Genomic DNA, 22,273 nt, shown 5'->3' on the forward strand with positions numbered 1-22,273 from the left:
TAGAGTAATTTTTACATAGCATTTTCATAGGGTATAGGAGGGATATTTTATATAAGCAATGCTGTTGATACTAGTAGTTCTTAAAATACAGGTTGAAGACATCATTGTGTTCACTGTATCTTTGTGATATAGCTGTTAAAAACAAAAAGTTGTTCTCAAATTGGCTAGTTTAAACAACTGTGGATATTATCCCCTTTGCAGAGAAATGCAATTTCTTGTTCTTCAAGGATGATTCTTTTCAGCAATGTTCATTCTTACCCATTCACTTACTTAGAGAAAAAAAGTCTTAAAAAAAAGACCAGTTACAATCCAAGACCACTTGCTTTTCAGCAGAAATACAGTTTTAAAGAGTTAGAAAATGTGGCTGACAGAGTTAACTAATAGATAAACTACCTTCTAAACCTTCAATGCAAATACGCTGCTTTTGAGGTGAGTATGATCCCTGTTGGCACCTGTATGAATGCATGCAAGGAAATTTGTTTGGCTCAGAAATATTTAATCAAATAAATTTGCTTTTGCAAAAACCCATCAAAAACAAATACCAAAGGTAGTCATAAGAACTAAGTAATAAGAACTGACATTTCTCTCCCATTGCTTTCATCTATCTTCAAAATAACCAAAACATCTTTAAAAGATTCTTTGTAATTTAGATTCTATGCTTTCAGTCTTGAAGAAGAGCTACATTCCCATGACCTTCTTTGCAACTGTGAAAACTAGAAATATTTCTAAATGAAAATTGAGATTTGAAGTCCCAGGCACTGGAAATAAATATTTTAACTGAAAATTTTGAGATTATAGAACATGAAGGGTGAACTTTCTAACATAGACAAACTGGGCTGTAGTGAAATTACTGTATAGAAAGGAATACATGAAACAATAAGCAGCTTGTAGTAAAAGAGTATATAGGAACTATAAAAAGGTGTTATTTTAGAATAAAATTATATATTAAGTACATATATTATTACGTCTGTCAGAGTATAAGGCATTCAGTTGCTTATAATGTCACATTCATACTGCTAATAATTGGTGCCTCATACTCAGTAGGAAAACATTTGTCAGTTTATTTGTGGTTTAAACAGTTCATTCTTTTTCCTGAATCCCACCCACTATTCTGTATAAAAATAAAATTTTCTAAAATCTATATCACTTCTATGTTGCAATGACCTTCCATACATCTCTAGGAAAGCTCTTTCCAACATCGATAAAATACCAAATCTTTTGTTGTGAGAGTAAAATAATAATCCAAATAGAATACTCAGACCTTTATAAAAGAAGTTCTATCAGGAATAGTCCTTCCCTATGATCTGCCTAGATCTATCTTGGTATGGTCCTAGCCTTTCTCCTTAAAACACTACTGTTTTCACAGATAGACTTGTATCACTTTTCTTTCAGCCCCCAAGCAAAAACAATCTACTACTTGAAAGTATTACATTCCTAAATTTAGCCCTTCAACGCAACTTCCCTTTCTTACTGTAATCCTTTCAATTTCTTTCCAAACCAACCTTTCCTAGTCACTGAAGCAAGGCCTGAAAATGGATATATGAATCTATGGTTAATGCAGTAGCTGCAACCCATATAATCATTCCCAAATGTTAGCCAGATTAAAACCATCCCAGCAAAGAATACTATGCAGGACAATGACCAAGGTCTTTATTTGGTTTCTTAGCTATGTTTTCAATCTCATGACAGGTTTGATACTGGTATGATTATAGTAAAAAGGCCACAGGCTAACCTGACAGTGCAGAGTCTCAGGAATTGTCCTGGCATGTTTTGGTGTGAGCTGGTTTCAAGGTTGTTCAGCTGTGATAGCAGTTACCAAGTAGTCAGGCAGTATTGCCCAAATTTGTTTTGCTGTGGTTTTGGTTTATAGTAATAACAAGTATTTACTTTGCATGAAATTGAATTGTGTACTCTAGAGTGAAATGTGGTAGGGAAAAGTGCAGACACAGAATAATACCAGGAGGTTCCAGTCTGTAAATGCAAATTGTAGTGGTCAAGCAATGATCACCACTGGTGGGCAACCCTGTGAACCATGTAAAACTGACTTTAGAGATAAACAAGGGAAGAGAAAAATGGAGTAACTGGGAATCAATGAAAAGACAGATCACAAAAACAGAGTGTGCTAAGAAACATAAAAATTATTTTGAATGCCACAAAGACATTTTGAGCCAAAGATGTAACCAGCAAAGTGATTTGGGAGGGTCGGGAAAGACAGGCTTAGACCCAGCCTCTACTGGCTCCTGGACTGCTGTTATACATGGCAGCATTTTGAGCGGGTGTAAATCATCATATCTACATGATTCTCTTTTATTTTCTCCTACTTTCATCAATGTAAGTTTGAAATTTAAATTGAAAATACAGAATAAAGAAAGGAAGTCAAGGTGGGGTAAGAAAAGGTCAGCTTGGACCAGAAAAGCATAGCAATGATTCTCTCAGAACAAACTCTCTGATGTCTCACAAGATAGCCATGGCAAAATAGCCTAACTGCACAAATTGCTAGTTTAACAATGCTTACTCACAGCTCATCTGGCAGGGCTTATACACAAGGGAACATTAGATTTTTCTCTGTGGTGCTACATCTGTGCTCTCCAACAGTTTTTTATTGAGTGGTAGAGAATCGTTAGTAGGATTGCAATCGTTCTGTTTCTTTCTTCCTTAGCCTTTACTTTTCTCTTTGTTTCTTGCATTGTTCTGGCGGGGCTTGCCATGACTCGTATTTGCTTGATTACAGCATCTGGGACATTCTTACTTCTCACGTGAAATACACTTTCCTTCCTCTCTAACACTTTTGGTGTCTTTTTAAAGATATAATTTCATAGATATAAAGTGGTGGTGGACACAGTTCAGACCTTGATTTAAATTTTCTCAAAGATCAGTATTAAGTTTGGGTTCAATCCAGTTCTAATTAACTAAAATGTTGAACAATTTTTATTTTTTTTCCTGAAATGAAAAATTTAGGAGCTGATAAAAATTCTCAGGATCAGGATATTCATCCAGATGAAAATGGCACTTACTTTTAATTGTCTCTTATTTATACACAACCAGTCCAGGGAAAGATAGCCTTGGTTTAAAATCAGGAATATATCATGATTTCTGCTTCAGTTGATGAAAAAAGCAAAAATTCTTAGATAACTGTTCTATATACACAAAGTTATATCCCCTCTCACACACACTTTAAAATAAATTAATTTTAGGTGTTTTAGTTACACATAAATCTATCAGTGTTTTGTGCATCACTTCCTGGCCCAGCATCTCTGTCTTTTATCGATTGTTACCATGATAGCATTTCTATCAGCAATCTGTAGCTATAAATAGGCTTGCCCTGGGATCTCCACTAGCTACATTGCTGGGAAGCAAGACAATCTGAACTTTATGTTGCTTCGTCCAGCAATATCAAATCCTATGCTACCGAGGTTATCTCTTGTGGAATAGTTTAGCTTCTGAAATAATGGAATTTAGTTCATTGCTCAGCTCCTGATTTAGCAGGTGTCTGAACTCTCCAGCTGCTGGAATTGCCTTGCCTGGGGGGATAGGCAGGAAACATTCCAGGTGTCTTGGAGTTAGAGTGGGGACATCAATAAAGAACTATCTGGGACCCTTGACTGCACAGAACTGGAGGTTTCCTCCAGCTACTTGCTCTTCAAATCCCTGCCAGACAGAAACTAACAGAAAGCAAAAGATGAGCTTCAGTAGTTAGGAATACTGAGCAAGCTTTAAGACTGATTTTTGAGGGATACCTAACACAACATTTAGCCTTATTCCCTTTTGTGCCCTTAGACATTCAGTGCAAAGTATAAATATCCCTAGAATAACCATTTTGCTAAGTAATTTCCTTTCCTTCCTTAAAAGTGAGGAGACAGAAACTGATGGCAGAAGATTTTTTTTAACTTTGTCTCTTAAGCATTGTCTCTGTGTCATTAACATAAAGAAGAATCTGGGTTTCTATGATGTTCAGCATGGAAGTTTATGATAATTTCAAGAAAAGTCAGGCGCTAATTCCTTCATATTCTTAAAGCCAGTTGTATTTTTCTTAAAAATGAGCAATATTTATTTAAGAAAGCATCTCTCTATAGTAGTAGTATTTTCAAGAGGTGAAAAACATTACTCATCTTGCAAACAGGAGCGATATTTTCTTCTATGTAAACTGCTGTAAACATAGTGATGCTACTATGACTTAGCTACAGTAGTATTTCCATAGCATGTGACTTTCAGAAAACTTTCCTCCTTGACAAGTTTTATGAGATATGGGAGACAGAGGGGGATCATGCACTGAAGAACTCCCCACTAAAGTACATGCACATATATAGAAGGAAAGGAAAGGAAAACCCATATAACATCAGAGTATGTATTTTGACAAAGGGACTAAAATATGATTGTTCTAGGGGAAAAAAGGAAAATAGCATCTTTATCAAAACTTGCATTTAGAATCTAGAATATGTGTGTATGTATTGAGGAGAAAAAAAAAATGGACTTAGAGAAGAAAAATTGCTCTTTCACCTTAATGATATATTTCAATCTTCAAAATTTTTTCCTGTCTGATTTGGGAGAAAATTAAGGATTTTCCTTTTTTTTTTTTTTCCACTGAAAAATATGAGAAAGAAATATTTCTGCCACGGTGAAGTTGTATTTATCTGATAAGATGCTCTATTATAAATTCAGAGAGCTCTTCAAGAAGCCCTAATACAATAGAAATTGAACTTTTATCTATGACAGCCCAAGTGAGTAACCAGCAAACATGTATTATGAGCACCCAACCTTGCAATGCTGGAACATTTACAATTTGTACCAAATGATTAAACTATACATTGGACTAGACAGTCATTACAGGAGAGATAATTTAGTCTTCTAGTTCTGTTATTCAAGAGAATAGAAGAGAACGAGTGTTGAGTTGCCTAATAGACTGGAAGATTAAGACATAAATACTCTAGAAAAACTATTGACATTATGGTCAGAGCATACCGGAGACTCCACTTCAAATTCCTATTCCAAACTGTTTCAAAGACAGTTTTTGAAGTTATGTATTCCCCTCTTTAGGTGAGGTTGTGGGTATCTAATGAATATTTGAACAGCATATTTTCACAGAAATTCATCTTGACCCTGCACCCAGTGTGCTAAGCAAAATGTTTTACAGTAAGTTAAATGAGTTCCTGACTGTCTCTACTTATTTTTAGATGTATATATGTACAGACAATCAGTCCATGAGTGAGATATTGTCCTTAACATCACAGAAAAAGGGCTGTCAGAATAATGCAGCATGAAAATGTATAAAGTATCATACATGTTCTGTTTAGAGTGTCTTTTGTCTCTAATGTTGCAAATGCAAGGACAGCAACCTCATTCCTTAGAATAAACTAGGGTATGCCTTCACCTTCTTTTGCTGAGAAAAATGGCAGGAATTATTCTGGTGGCTTTCTGCCATTTCAGGATTCCCCTTTGTTTGGGGAAAAATCCCACAGGCAAGGAAAAGTACTTTTACAACAGGTTTGTGTCAACAGATAAGTACACCACTCCACAAATGTAAGGTCTGGGACACTGTATTATCTAGTGCTATTCTTTTTAGGTGGCTAGAATAAGTATTTTTTTACAATTCTGGCATTGTGTCAAAGATAAATTTCTAAGTAAGTTTTGTGGGTTTCTTTGTTTAAACTCATTAAAAATCAAGAGATTTATCACTATAGTGTAAAAAGACAACTTTTAACCACTACTTTCTTGCCCTTTCATTTGGTTTTGATGATAGACATTAACAGAGGAAAATAATGTTCTGACCATAGGCATACAATTTCTTTTTATCACATTTTATAATAAAAATTCATTATTTTTATTATTATTATTATTGTTATTATTGAAAGGAACAACTTTGTATTTTCCTACCTGCTTATCCTATTATAAATCAAACTCCTGCTTTTTTAAACAAAATTACTGGTCTCTTGGTATTTGTATTCATAGCAGACATGCTTCCAAGTCACTATAAAGCTATTGTTAGCTGTATGATTTAAAATGTAATAACAGGAAAACACTGGAACTCAGAGTGTTGTGCATGTGTTACAGAGAAGCAAATGACATTGGGTATAGCCCTCATAGTATCACCCTCACAGTAATGGAATTGACTGATTGCTTATTGTCATGCTCATAACTGCACATAGAATGCAATTATCTATACAAAGCTTTTGGGATTTGAAGGTGCAAGAGGAATAAACAAGTCATAGAACTCACTGACAAAAAGTTTTAGTACCCAGACTTAAAATTCACTTTCTAAGAGAAAGGAGACCAAATAACTGTGCCTTGCTCTCTCACCTAAATAACAGGAGAAGAGGCAAGGAAAAGTTTCTTTAACAAAAGCCACAAACACATTTGTATTGTTCACTGATTTTGGGGGGGGGGGGGGGAAGGTTGAGAAAAAAGAAAGATAGAAACAAACAAACAAACAAAGCCCCACAAGATTGTCTAGGGTTTCAGTTTATTCATTAAGTACATGATATAAAGGACACTGAAGTTATTAGGTGCATTTCCATTGGATTGAAGCAAGCAATGGAAACTAAATCCCAGTAGAGACTTGTAAACTGCTGACATCCCCCCACCAGAATACAGATAAGCAAAAATTAAATCTTTAAATCTCATATTTCCTGCAAGGAGTTTAACCTGACCTGTAAGTAAAATTGATAAGAACTCTTTTCATGCTGAGAAATTTCAAAAGAACAAATCCGATTTCTCATTCCATTACAGTTTAACGTAAATTGTATAAACAATGCTAGATACACAATTTTGAGTAGTGCATGGTAGGAACACTGAACCCAGTGGCTACAGGCACTGTTGCTGCTAAAAACAACAGAAAAATCCCACCCCATTCTAAAAGTAAATTAATCAATATTTTGAGTATATTGGTAATGAGAAAAGCTGGTATAGTAGAAAATACTTATTTTCCAATGAAAAATTTTTAATTGTCAAGTTTTAGTTTTGCTCTGTCTTGTTTTCCTCAGAGATGACCTTTCCTTGTATAGAGGCATATGTTTAAAATATCCGTGCAGGGCTGGGTGTGGAGAGGGGTAGTGGTGTGTGTTTGAAGTGGTGCTTGGGGGTGGGAGTTGGTGGTGGTTTGTTTTTTTAATAGCAGTATAAAGCAGAGAGAAGAAACAAGAAAAAAGAAAAGGACCTAATCAAATGGATAGTTCCAGGGCTAAATTTCGAAGGACGCAGTTGCTTATTGTTCTCTGAAGTCTGGCATGGAGAAACGGAACTTAAAATAACCAGACAAACTGTTTATATGCACTTTATATGCATGGAATTTCCTTTTTTTTTTTTTTCCTTTCTCTGATGCATTCTTTCCATTTTAATAAATTAGCCAGGGTAAAATTTATTAGTTTGTATTTCATTTTCCCAAAACACAACCTTGTATCAACTGAAAAAATTAGTCTATTCACAGAATTATTATGACTAGGGGAAAACAAACATGCAAGGAAATATACAAACAAAAAAACCCAAACAAAAATCCTAGAGAAGTTGAAAAACATGAATCTGAATTTATGCATTTGGTAAACAGATGCATTTGGTGAATAGAAGCTACTGGGAAAACCGTGCTATTTCAAATAACTTCGGAATACCTCTTTTCTCTTTGTTCAATTCTGAAAATAGCTCGTAGTGGTGAAGGGTCACGTGTGTAATCATGATGTCTCTCTAGATGTTCAACAATCTGACAAGAGTAATTCAGTTTTGGATTTTATTCTGACTTCGAATCTAAATCCTTGTTAAAACTGGGCCAAATGTGAACAGGGCTTCTTTCTGTTCCTAGGTATAAGATATGCCAGTAAGGTCCACAAAGGCTACTTTGTAGCAGGGAGGAGGCAAGAATCTTTTTTATTCCGTCCCTGGCTCTGGGTTACATTTCATCACGTAGAGTTTGGCCTTGTCACAGAAAGTGTAAGTATAGGACATGGTATAACATGACATGAAAAGGTGCAATAGAGGCACAGTGATACAACACAATTACAATGAAAACCAACAAAAGAACATTGCATGTTCTGCAAACACGAGTTTGCTTATATACAGCACCTAATCAGCTAAAAGCAGTTATTTCTAATTGTCCAGATCTCTTGACCATAGATAGCTGGAAGCCTCCTGAGTATTGCTCTGAAAGTGCCAACAGCTGAGAACAGCCAAATAGCTTGGACTTTTTCATGCTTGCTAGTAGAATTTTAAATAACAGAGACCCTCAGATTTTTTTTTCTTTTGTATTGTCTGTTTTATTTAGTTAGTTAGCTACTTATTTTGATAAATGCAGAATATGGACACTTCACTCAGAGTATTAAGGACTCTTCTCGTGCATTTGGTTTGATTTGATTTTTCCTTTTGCCTCCTGTGTAACAATAACCACACTGTTTTGAACAGAGAATTATTTTATTTTTTTTTTTAAAGTAAGCTTCAATCTTGGCTTTCATATGAAGAAGATAGTTATAATCTTAGGAGCACAATTTACAAATATTATTCCCTCATCAATGTGGTATATAAATAATCATTTTAATTGCATTATTCTTGTGTAACTATTTGATAATGCGAAGGTTTTGAAATGTTTTGTTACACTGGCAATTAGAAAACACAAAAAAATCCCGTGCTAGTTTGTTTTGATAACAAGGTATTTTTTTTCTTTAGAAATACAGATGTTTTTACAGGGAGTCTCAACAAAAAAAAGTCTGTAAGTGGACAGTTTCATTTCTCATATTGTACAGCAAAACACACTGGAAGACAGTACTGCTATGAAGACCATTACAGTACTGCATTAGTAGTGTACTGCAGGTGTTTAAGAAGGATTACTTGTTTAAGTCTTGTTTGCTTTGAGGGTGGAGAGAATAATGAGAGCTGTTTGTATTTAGGCAAGGAAGAAAGATCACTGTGGCCCAGTACCAGGAAAATGATTTGTCTTGAAAGTATCAGTTCAAATAAGTTATTTAAAGTGTCTTTCACATTCTGATTTTTTTTTTTCCTTTAACATTCTAGTGAAAGCCAAAAGTTTCTTTACTGAAGAGAGTTTGTTTTCATGACATCCATAGCCAGGGGAAAAAAAAAAGGTACTAAAAATAAAAAGTCAATGAGCTTCTTTTTGTGTGAAATGTCATTTAATATTGCTGATTCAAGAAGTTCAGAAAAGCTTCGGGTGAATACAATTTTTGAGTATATGTTCTGGGCGGCCTTTTTAGGCTTCTCAGATAAAGATTCTACTCTAAATTTTGCCAAATCTGGATTTGCAGTGAAGTGGAAAAGTACAGCCAAACTTTAATGTGAAACATACTTTTCAGCTTTTTACATTCTTTTGTGGCTATCTGATATTAATTGGAGAAAAAACCTTTTTTAGAATACTGTTTTGGAGAAGGAGATATAAAAGTTATCATTCATCTACAGAGAAGTTTTACTGCTTATATATTGCATAGTTATTGTCCAGTTTATTCCAATTTAAGAACTACTGGAAAACTTCAATAGTAGGAATTATTTAATTGGATTCAGTTAAATACTTTGATGATGCCCTCCTGTTTACTTTACATCCAAAACTGGCATTAGAGATTTGCAACTGAGACTAGGTATAAAGGCATCCATCCAGCAACATCAGCCAATGTAGTGCTTAGCCATCTGTTTATGTTTACTACTTGACAAATGAGATCACCGTTGCCTGTTTCAGGGAGAATAATCATATTTTTCTATACCTCATGAACGCGTGCTAAGCAATTTTGTACAGATTTGTTTTGTTTTGTATTAATCTGTCCAGATCTGGGTTCCCCAGTACTAGAAAGATGTTGACTAACTGGAGCAAGTTCAGCAGAGGAAAGCAAATCCAGTGGAGGACCACCAAGATAATTAGAGGCAGAAACATAAGGCATAGAGGGAGAGGCTGACAGCTGGGTTTGTTCACTTTGGAGAAAGCTAAGAGGGAATTTCACTGCTATCATCGGCAATCTAGTGGGAGGTTGTAGAGAAGGCCAAGCTAAATTCCTCTTGGAGGTACACAATGAAAGGGTGAAAAGCAAGGACTCAAGTACACGAAGAAAAAACCTAGTTGGATTATTTATTAAAAAAAACCCAAATTTAATGACTAATGATCTTACATTGAAGTTAGCTAAGATTTGATCAGAATGTTGGACCAATGACTTCCAAGGACCCTTATAACCAAAATTATTCTATGAAATCTGTTTTAAAAATTTGAAATATAACAGTGCATAAAGTACAAAGGCATCTTAGTGCTTGGGAAGTGTTCATGTCTGTTTAATAAATCACACTTACTTTCTCCTTGTACTGTTGAGACCATCAATTAATCCAAAATGGGCATTTCTGAGTGGGGTTTTTTGTACATAGGTGATACCTATATAATTGCTTTTGAACATCACACTTTGAAAACAGAGAAACCACAACACTAACATAATTCTTTTTCAGCTTCTAATTCTCCAAGAGGTTGCAAAATTCACTTCTGTAAGCACTATTCATTGTGAGCCTTGCTTTTAGAGCTAGATGATTTGATGTGTATATTGCAATATTTGATTGTGCTTAAACTGCTAATTCAAAAACTTTCTACTGGCAATGAGTTCTGGGCCTAGAAGTATACAGATTGTGGAAACATTCTATTTTAGGCTGTTGTACAGATTATCTTGAAATTACCTCTACCATGGTACAATATAATTCAAATACACACTCTGAATTTCATAAATTTGTTAAAAAAGTTTTTGATACAATCTTCAAAAACAAGTTTGAGGATGATTCTTGGGGAAATCTGTAAACAGAGCAACCCCACATTCCAGACATGTCTGGAAGACCTTAAATATTCTGAAATTATGAATATTTATTGAGAAAGACAACAATGGCCTTCTTTTAGTATTCTACAATAACTTTTGTTTTGATAGATGACTGTTCAGTTTCAGTTTTATATCTGAGCAACTTAAAGTCCAAGACATATGTTAAACCACCCATTCTTAATAGTGTTTAATAAGATATTCCAAGTAATGAGTACCACAATTTAATAGGTATATATTCATTTCCATGTACACAGTGTGGCTGAAACAATTTGCTCAGTTCTATGAAGTTTTGAAAACCATTTTTAAAGGAAAATTTAATTAAAAAATTAATACATGATACAGACATACCAAAAATATCTATATCAGCCAATAATCACCATGCAAAGAAAACAAACCCTCCCACTTTTTTCAGTACTCATGAAAAATATATGGGTTTTGCAAAATGTCCTAAAGCTGCACAAATTGAGGAGGTTAATGACTAAGGAAAAGTATCTCTGAAAAGGAGATCCTCTCATGAACTCCATTAAATGAAACAAGCTACACACCAAGAATAGTGATAATTTTAATGCTGTATCTTGTGAAAGAATACTTGCTTTTAAAAAATCATATTAAATTATTGAGGAAGAGATTTCAAAAGGGTCAAAGGACAGACACTTAGTTTCTGTTGAAAGGCCATGGGTTCTTTATCTCTTTTTTTTTTTTGGATTCAAAAATCAACACTTCTGGGAGAACTGGGTCAAAACCAATTAACTTGTAAAAGCTGTGTAGAAACTAAGTTAAATAAGTGTGGATGAAAGATTACGAGTATAATCCCCTCCATAAATTACAGCAGCTAATAACCAACCTTTCTGAATTTGACCAGCTATATTTCCTAAAATGGTTTGTGATCCATCCTGTGTAGATCATTAACCTAGAAATAAAGTAGGCAAACGTGACTGTAGAAAGATCTGTATCATAAGGAATTCTCTAATTGGCAGTCAGGTAAATTCAAGGAAAAGGAGAAGGAAAGGAAAACAAATAGGAAAAAAATAACACTTGACCAGTACTTCTATACAGTTTCCCAAACACTAGATGGAAATTTAACCAGACGTCCTACATTTCATTTTTAAGTAAATTTGCACAGTCTCATTCACCAATGAGGCAAATTTATTCATTCCTTTGCAGTCCTTTCCTTTCTACCGTTAGATAACTCCCAAAGAGCTCTAGCTACCAGCTATAAATCAACTCCTACTAGACAATGGGTAAGAAGGTGAACACCACCAAGTAAGCCTGATGAGAGACATTCAGTGTGAAGGTCCCTGTCTTTGGAAGTGTAGTGAACGTATCAGTCACTGATGTGACCAAGAGCCCAGACAAAGGGGAAGGAAGAAGAGAAGGATTTTGTGGGTGGCCATGCAGGAGGTCCCTGAGTGAAGAAAATCAGTCACCAACTTATGTGTCATGAAAACGTCTGTCTTTTAAAATGAATGAGTGCACAACCAAGCTTCCGAGTATCTCTTTATGCAGAAATTAAATTAATAAAGACTATTTCCACTCCAATAGGCACTTCTGAATCATCGTGATTGTCAGTTGTTATCCACATGAAAAAGAAAAAGGTTTTTCTCCATTGGCCCAAGCTTCTGACATCTGAGGAGGCATCTGCCATGAATTGTACCTATTACTGATGTCAAAGGACCAAAATTCAAATAATCATTTAATGTTGTCTGACATGAGAGAAAACATAATTGAATTCTAAACAAGTAATGTCACATTCTGTGAAATGATTGCTGCCTGGATGGCAGCAATAACCCCCCAAAGAGATGCTGCATTTCACACAGAAAAAAGAGCTGGCAAATAAATCAGATGCACTTTTGTTTAAATATTACATAAAAAAACACCTAACCAAACCTTCTTTCTTTTTTGCCTTTTTTGCTCCTTTTTTCCCTGAGCAAACAATTTTTTAAAAGTATGGACTGGGCAACAGGTAAGAATATGTCTGTAGCCTTCCTGAAATATTTAAAAATGAAGAACAAATCAAGAGTTCAGGAGGACTCTTCTTTTACATGGGAGGCCTGTCTAAGATAATAGTAAGATCTTGGCTCACATTGCAGTATTATTAAAAAATATGACAGTGTTTGGGTCAAACAAATATGGAAAATGATGCCATACCAGTTAAGGACTTTGGTGTAAACTGAGCATGGGCACCCTTTGCTGTGTGTTAGAGTACAATTATGCTGAACTCTCACTGCTAATGATCTGGTTGTTTATATGTAAGCCAGGCAACCAACAGTACACTAATTTTGAAACTGTTAATTTGTAGGTATCCAATATAACACAGGTTGGGCCATGTATTTAAATCCGTCAATAAGTAGCTCAAGAAAACCTGGAGGAAGAAGTAGGAAACCTTGATGGAAAAAACCGAAATATTTGAACAAGCAGAATTTCTCAGGAATAGATTAATTTACATTAAATACAATATAAGTAAGATACTTGTTCCATTGGCTGAAAATGGTCCTATGAAATATTTTACTTGTTACCATTTTCCTTATTTTAAGTAAACGTGCTCACTCCTTTGGTAACACTCCTTGATATTATTATCATTATCATGGACAAAAAGCAGTAATTCAGGGTTAATGTAATGGAATAATTTAAAGTTTAAACTTATGTTTTTAGATGGCTTCAGTTATAACTGCTTGCATGACGGGATATCTTAAAACCAGAAATTTTTGTGTCATCATCATGACTTTTTGACCATCGTAGCTCTGCATCAGTATTTTAGCTCAATGCATCTTAGTGACAACTTCAATTAAAGTTAATATGTCCTCATTATGCTTAGAACAAAGCTGTCACAGAGAGTTTCTGGTACACCAAGACTAAATTCAGTTAAGCATTTTGCTTTATCTAGAAACTGCTATCTACCTATGGAAAAAAAAAAAAAAGGATATGTACCTTTTATACAGCATTCTATTGGTTGGAATATGGTGGTGTCGTTTCTACAGAAAAACTGGAGAGTATCCTCAAGAAGAATTTATGATGATCTATTCTCTCCTCTGCTGGTTTCTGTCAGGTAAGCAAAGGTCCAAGAACCACTTCTGGAAGACTTATCTACTTACCAAATTATTATATATATATATATATATATATAAAAAAAATAACTTCACAATAGTTTTACTTACGAAAGCAAGCAAACAAAAAAACCCCACCTTCACCACATCTTTAAAACAAAGGCTGCGGTTGGTTGGGACACATTCAAGAAACTATTCAGGGGTGTGGTGCATTATAGGTAAGTCTTCCCCAGCCTAGAGCACTCATATATTGGTCCATATATTGGTCCACATGGAGTACGCACCACTTTGCACAGAGCCTGCTCTAGATTCTGCTCTGGGGCTGGGTCAGGCCTGTAAGCACTGACATGCCCAGGGGTCTGACAGTCCTGGACCACCCTCCAGGATGAAGTTTTGTGGACCTAATTCTGAGGCATCAGTATCTTCATTGACTAATATTAGGGAGATGGGTTTGTCCTGTACTGAATCTGGATGCTTTCCTAAACCAGGAAAATATTAATATATTATGGAAGAACGTAAATATTGACTTATTAATGTCACAAGAAGCCTCCACAGATAAGCAAGGAAAATAATATGAACTTCAATACAACAATTGTCTTCCTTGACTTATGCACGACTACTCATTTGCATAAAATTAATTACATTCATAAATGCCTTCAGAGTTGCATCTATCTTTAATTGCAACAACACTTGCAATCAAAAAACAGTAGTTTGAGAGCATGGCTCAATGTAAAAATAGTTAGATTCTTTCTAAACAGATTATTAGTGAATATGCCATAGCTATGGAATGTATAACTCAAAGTAGAGTCTTCTCTTTGTACTTCACACTTTCTTGCCTTGACATATCTATTGTCTTCAGAATTTATTAATTTCTCTCTAAGTACTTGCTTAGGATTCATTGCTTTGGAAGTTAATTTTGGACATATACATCTCAATGTATTTTAATCAGAATCCCAGTCTGATACGTAATAAGATGATCTCCTATGTCAAACTCTCTGTAAATCAAAACCCAACTAACGATACATTTTTATGGAAATTACCTATGCAAAAGAGCTATTTGATCCATAATAATAGTCACATGAGAAAGAAACAACAAAGAGGCCTGAGAACACATGGCAGGAATACAAATGTAATTACAATCAGCTTTTATTTGTCAGACTTAGAAATACAAAATGTGCCTTCACAAAAATAATCATAAAACAAAATGTCCCAGGGTTCCAGTCAATTTTATCCCTTTCCTTTCTGAGGAACACATAGATATGAAGAAAAAACTAATTCAAAAATTGAAAAAATGTGAAAAAAATGTGTAAAATATAAATCATTTATTTGAAACATTGAATTGCTGACCCAGTCAAATTTATTTAAAGCAAAACACCACCTCCTGCATATCCAATTAATGGTTGCCATGGCAAATAAGAGTTCCCACTGTACTGCCTTATTGCAATATGCATGTCAATTGCAAGTATATCACTCAGAATATTTCCATAATGATATTAGCTGGTCTATCCAGCATCAGACAATTAATTCTGTGAAGCATCAGGTGCTCAATATTTATCCTCATAAAAATTAAATACAAACATTCACATATCACATGGAAATGGATTCCTTTATACACCGCCACCTTAATTTCTCTCATTAAATATTTTCTTAGCAATTAGATTAGGATGGGAGATTTTGGTAAGTTTTCTGTACGAAATGGCCATGATCTCTACAATATTTTAATTTTTGAGTAACAGCCAGTTTTAAAATGTGTTCAGATAAAGAATACATTTTGTAAAAAAACGTTTCATTAATGAGCCTATACTGGCTTGTAAATGTGGTCCTCGGTGAAATACAACTTAATTCTATCTGTTTTTTAAGGATTTTCTTGCAGGATAGCGGCTGGATTAGGCAGACCATAGCACTGCCAGATTTAATATGAAATAAGCAGGACAAGTTTGCTGCCCCGCCCCAATTACACGTTAATAAGGAAAATCTAGAGGAAAAGTAAGGACTGGCCTGAACTTCTTCCTCTGTTTGGAACATGGGTATCTTTAAACTGTTGTGATCCAGGGCTCAAACCTTTCCCTCAGAAATGTTTTAACAGTTTTCTTTTAAGCAACACGTTGTGGTCATTTCTATAATCACTATCTGACTCACTGTGCAGTCCAACTGGAGAGATAGGTGCCTCCAGGACACTCCAAAGAGACTCAAAGAATAAGAGCAATCAAGAAACCCTCAGGCCCAGAGAGGCTGGGATCAGGGAGTTCAAGGTTATGCCTGTAGAACAGTTTCTGGGTTTCTGGACAGTCATAGCTTAAATCCCTCAGTAATTCTTAGAGAAGGTCCTGGATCTTTAGGCAATTTCTTCTCTTTGAAGTGAGAAGCTTACTTATTATGGAATCGTGGTCCTTCTTCAGCTTAACCTTTCAGTGAAAATGCCTTTTCATAAGAAACCTTCGTCTTTGAAATTACTTCAGTCTCCCAAAACTGAATAAGGAATCTAATTAAGGGGAAAAAAAATAGTAGAGTGATGTTGATAAAGAACCAAGCGTAGGAAAGAAGAACTCTTGCTGAAGGACCAATAATGAAGCTGAAGGACTGGTAAAGTTAGAAAAATTATTATTATTAATAGCTCTACTAGTAGTAATAATAATCCTGCTATTTTGGCACTTCGCCTTTTGATAAATTTTAAGAAACAGCTGTCATGCATGTGTGTATCAAACAGAAATCATGCAGTCTCTGAAGCCAAACTTCAGAGCTGGTCATTTTTACTCCTTTGAGTATGTGTTCTTATGTCTAGATTCTGGTTTAGTTTGGTTTGTTTTTTTCCTTGTTTGCTATTGTTGGCATTTTGGGTTTTTTTGCGTTGCCCCCACCCCCCTCCTTATCCACAGGATCACTTTGGTAGACAGCTTGAAGTGTAGTTGTACATAAGAAAATATGATTATAATCTTATTTACATATCTAAGGACAAACGTATGGAAAAGTTGAAAATTAGGACAGAAACCTTGGAATTATTCTCTTTGGTATGAAATACTTATTAATAGTAGCACAACAAACTCATTAAATAATCATAATCTATTTACAGGGAAGAAACAAAGAGCTAATTAAAGACAAAGTAATATGATTTGATTTTTAGATAGATTTTTGACTATACTTGGCATCTGTAAAAACAGAACAAGCCAGCAAGCAAAATTAAGGTTCACTGCACATACTCTTGATTCGTAGCACTGACCTTGAACGTAACAAAATCTGAAGGTGGCTTTAGGCAACCGAAGTCACTGAAAAGTCTGGAGTCATTCTCAGCATTTTCAACACAACATTTTGCAAGGCTTTTGTTTTAGTCTTTTGGCACATACTGTAAGCAATAGCTTCATTTAGCAATATCCAGCAGTTTGATGGATCAGATTATTTTTTAAATGAATGAAGCTAATTTTGCTTGCAGTAACTTCTACCACACCAGCTGTTATTGTTATCACTGCTATCATCATTATCATTATCAGCATAACTATAATTACATTTTGAAAGATAAATCAAGGGAGTGCAGCAGTGGAAAGAAAAGAGTGCCAGGACATGGGGCTGTCCTTTGTTTCTGAGTCTTAACAGTATTCCTTTATTGCAGTCTGCATTGTGACAGTTCACTGCAGCAGGTTATTTAGTGTCCTTTCATTATATTTGCTAGAATTAAGGATGATTTCTTGTGTACCTCTCATGAAAGGTGTAATTAAACATTATATTATCTGTTGATATTTTCTACATAAAGTCAAGAATCAGTTTTGATTATATGATAAGTAGTCTCATTGGATTTGCTTCTTTCATTAAAAAGGGAACACCTGCAACTCAGCAAATCCTCCTATTATTTCCATGTAATTTACCTAGGTAAATACATCTTAAAAGCCAAATATAGAAATAGAAAAAGACACTCTCTTCCATGGAATACTAATTCGGTACTTCTGAAGTGCTAGATTCAGTAATATGGCCAAATACCCATTTGAGTCTAGCTATCCATACAATATGATCAAACTGCACTGGCTTGGGGTGAAACTGTGGAAAGGGAAAGGAAGGGAAAAAACGTAGTTAGTAGCGCATTCTGCTGTTTATCTCACATCCACTAACTCTATGCATATAATCAGCTGTCCCTTTATAGCTGGGTAATGTGAGAGTAGCTACAAAAGCAAAGCATCATTGAAATACACATCTCTGAACTCTCAGCTTTAAATGTCACTACAAATGTGAATTTAACAACACTTACAGTTTGACTCCCTGATTCTCATTATCTCCACAGGAAACATGAACCTGAGTGTTTGCCACTAAAAAAAAAAGCAAACAAAACATAAAACTCAGTCTCTTGACTAGGCTTCCCTGTCTGTTTTTTTTTATTCTGAGTTTAAATGATTGGCTGAGTCAAAAGTATTGCAATTCTGGAGGAATATTATTAGATCTCATACTAGTTTTGCAAACTTCAAAAAATTCAGGGAAGTTGCTATCTTTCCAATCATGCCAAGTTCTACATTAAAGAAAAAAGATTTTCTAAAGATTATACTTCAAATAATCTCCCTGCCATTTTATTAATAAAAAAATCAAATTTAATATTCAACTAATATTTCTTAAATACAGTGGCCATAGTAGTGTCCAGTCAAAGCACTGTAACACTATGAAAGTACATGCTTGTTTCTAGAGACAGGACTAAATTTCCATTGACACATTAAGATTTAGTGTGCAGTCTTTCACAAGTCTGAAGATCTAATCACTTATTCACTCCTCATTTAGACCTCAGGGATAAGAAGGTTATAAAGAGGCAGGCTGTTTTCTAACACTGTGATCTTCCATTCCCAGATTCAGATAGCTAAGACAACGGGAAAATTTAAAGAGTAAGTTGTTCTGGGCCTGGAAAAATGGTTACTTTTCTTCATGATCTCCAAGAGCAAGGCAGAACTTGAAGATAATTTTTTCATAATAAGTGGAGGTCTTACTGAGTCAAAACATCTCTCATTACTCCTGTTAGGCTTCTTTTCATATTGTAACTTTGAGACCAAATATATTCCTTATCTAGCACTCTGCAGTTCTATAATGTAAACTTTAGATTAAAAGTTTTCAAGTTATTTATTTATTTTTACATTTTAATGACTGTTTAATACTTACCTACATTCCCCCTAAAAAACGCTGAACTTAAAAAGACTTAATATTTGGATAAGCTACAAACATTTCACTTCATTTAAAATGTAAAAGTAATTGTTGTGGGAATGAAACTTCAAGTTAACCACTGACAGCCATAAATATGCAGAAGGGTTGCCAAAAGTATAACATAAGGACATTAATTAGAAAACTGAATAGCTTTTAAGCTGGTGAAGTCTTTGTTTCTATAGATTGACAAAGTCACTGTTTGAATGTTGGGCAGTACAAATGCTGACACCATGCACATCTGGTCTTCATTTGAGAAACAGAAAATGTTTCTTATTTAATACCTAGGCTTTTATTCAGTAATGCATTTAATATAAATTTAACATATAAAGTGCTCAAGTGTTGAGGAGATTGAATTGTATGTTTACACATTTTGTTCGAAAGGGATTAATTTATGTAAGTAACCATTGTTAAATGTTGCATTGATGGCCCTAGTTCTCCAGAAAATACAGATAATGAATTACTTGGCACACTTCTCCTCTTCTCTTACTCACCCATGAAGAAACAGCATTAAAAGATGTCTTAAGTTTGTTCACAGAAAGATATTGAATACAGTGGTACAGTACACTTGGATCGTGAGCCATTGCAGTATGAAACCTAGAGCTATCTATTACTATCTGCAGAGTAATAAATGAAAAATGCTCAAGGTTTCTCTCATTGACTAGAAGAAAGTCCTCCTCCTGTTCTTTTTAATTTCTTCCTTGCCCTTTTTTTATTATCTCCTTACAGCCTTTAGGGCTTTTCCTGCTGTCAAAAATTAAAATATACCATTATTTATAGCACTGGGGCGGGGGGGGGGGGGGAAGTGACAGGAACTCCTGGGCATACTAATGTATTTTTCTCTTTTTCGTTCAAGCCTTTTAAGACCATTCCCTAAAATCAAATTTAGCACATGAGTTAATGCATCACTAATATGAGGAATATCTTCTACATTGCTACAACCCCTTTGCTGTGTGAATTGTCTGGTCTTCAGAGAAGTCTTTTGAGGACCCCTTTTTATTCTGTTCTTAGTTAATGAACTTCTTGTTAATAGGCAGTTAAAAATAATTTAAATACGAATTACAAATAATGCTAGTAAATCTACTGAAAAGAACTAAAAGGTTTTCTTTAAAATGGAAAAAATAAAATTGATAGGAAGGTGACTGGCCTGAGTGGATCATCCATCTATTAACATCTGGATAATACCCCAAATGGGTTCACAAATTGATTTGCCAGCAATGACTTCCCAAAGTAATCTGATTGAATTCAAAGAGGGAAAAATTAAAATGAATGAAGGAAGAAGTGAACTATCTGTGTTTAATCTTCAGTTTCATCAGAAATCGATTAACTAGCTGACTTTGGGTCCAAAAGAATTAATTATACTCAGTCTCCGGTATAATTAACAACACTATGGCCATCTCCCAAAATATTCATTAAACAGTCAGGAACAATATGAAATTCAAATTAAAATTGGAAAAGAGATTAAATAGAAGTAGTCATCTCTAAAAAGAATCATACTACATCTGAGATGAAATCATTTAAGCAATACAAAATATGGAAATACATTTTGTGTTACATTTAATTATCATTAATTCCAGCACTGCAAGCTGGCAGCTATTTTAGGCTCATTACAAAGACTAAAATGGGCTGGAATTTTAATAGAAATCAATCCTCATTGGAATAATGGGAATATGATGCAAACGTACAGGAAGTTTAGTTCTAAAATCCAAGTTTTCTTTTTAATTCTAAGTTTAACAGCAGAAATTTGCATTCTGCAGCACATCTACCATTACTGTTGTAAAAAACTAAGAAATGGGCACCTAGCTGGGAATGGAAGGAAGGAGAAGAGGGAGGAGAGAAGACATAGCTTAAATACATGTTTGGAATCCCTACATTCTAAATTTAGCAAACCTAGTGTCTGTACCCTGTGGAGCTGAATAATGCTGCCATTTGCCATATTGAATTTATTTACAGATTTCTGCATGTAAAGTTTTTTCACCCCCTGTAATTTTACCCTGCTATATTTGGTACGTTATTCTTCTGAATTTCAATACCATTTAGCCAGTAAAAGCCAAGCTTTTCTTGCTTTTTATTTTTTCTTTTTTTAATTAAAAAATCTTAAACACTCTCATTTTATCCCTTTCTGTAGAAAATAAATGCAGCAGAGCAAATGTAACATTACATTCAAAGTAAAAAATCTTTGTTATTTTTATGTCTTACACCAATGGTTATATAGAAGAAAATACTCAAGAGCAGATCAGTTAGGAAACAAGAATCCATCTATGCATGTAATTAATTATCAAAATTAAGTCTTCTATTATTTTACAATTTTATTTTTAAATTACTTTTTTCCTGAATGCATAGAAGGCACCTGCTCTCAATTCTTGATTCCTTATGCAGATCTCATTTTTGCTTACTACTGACACCTTCAATAAGGCTGTATCAAAAATAAATTTGCATTTAGAGTAAAAAAACTGTTGGGTTTTTTTTATAGTTTGGTGGAATGTCATCACCCTGCATGTCAGCTTTTCTCCAACCCTCTAGCTGGCTTGACTAAGGAGTGATCTACTGGCAGAATTTTGACACTGCACACAACACTGATCTTTAGTTCTGTGGTGGATTGACCCTGGCTGGATGCCAGGTGCCCCCCAAAGCCGCTCTATCACTCCCCCCTCAGCTGGACAGGGGAGAGAAAATATAACAAAGGGCTCGTGGGTTGAGATAATGACAGGGAGAGATCACTCACCAGTTCCCATCACGGGCAAAACATACTTGACTTGGGGATATTAATTTATTACAAATCGAATCAGAGTAGGGTAGTGAGAAATAAAACCCAATCCTAAAACAGCTTCCCTCAACCCTTCCCTTCTCCCCAGGGCTCAACTTCACTCCTAAATTCTCCACCCTCTCCTCCACAGTGGTGCAAGGGGATGGGGTTGAGGTCAGTTCATCACATATTCTCTGCCGCTCCTTCCTGCTCACACTCTTCCCCTGCTCCTGCATGGGGTCCCTCCCATGGGAGACAGTCCTCCACGAACTTCTCCAACGTGGGTCCTTCCCCCAGGCTGCAGTTCTTCATGAACTGCTCCTGTGTGGGTCCCTTCCATGGGCTGCAGTCCTTCAGGCATAGACTGGTCCAGCGTGGGTCCCCCACGGGGTCACAAGTCCTGCCAGAAAACCTGCTCCAGCGTGGGCTCCTCTCTCTACGGAGCCACAGGTCCTGCCAGGAGCCTATTCCAGCACAGGCTTCCCATGGGGTCACAGCCTCCTTTGGGAACCCACCTGCTCCAGTGTGGGGTCCTCCCTGGGCTGCAGGTG

Source organism: Buteo buteo, chromosome 3, assembly GCF_964188355.1.
Source record: "Buteo buteo chromosome 3, bButBut1.hap1.1, whole genome shotgun sequence".
NCBI lineage: Eukaryota > Metazoa > Chordata > Aves > Accipitriformes > Accipitridae > Buteo > Buteo buteo.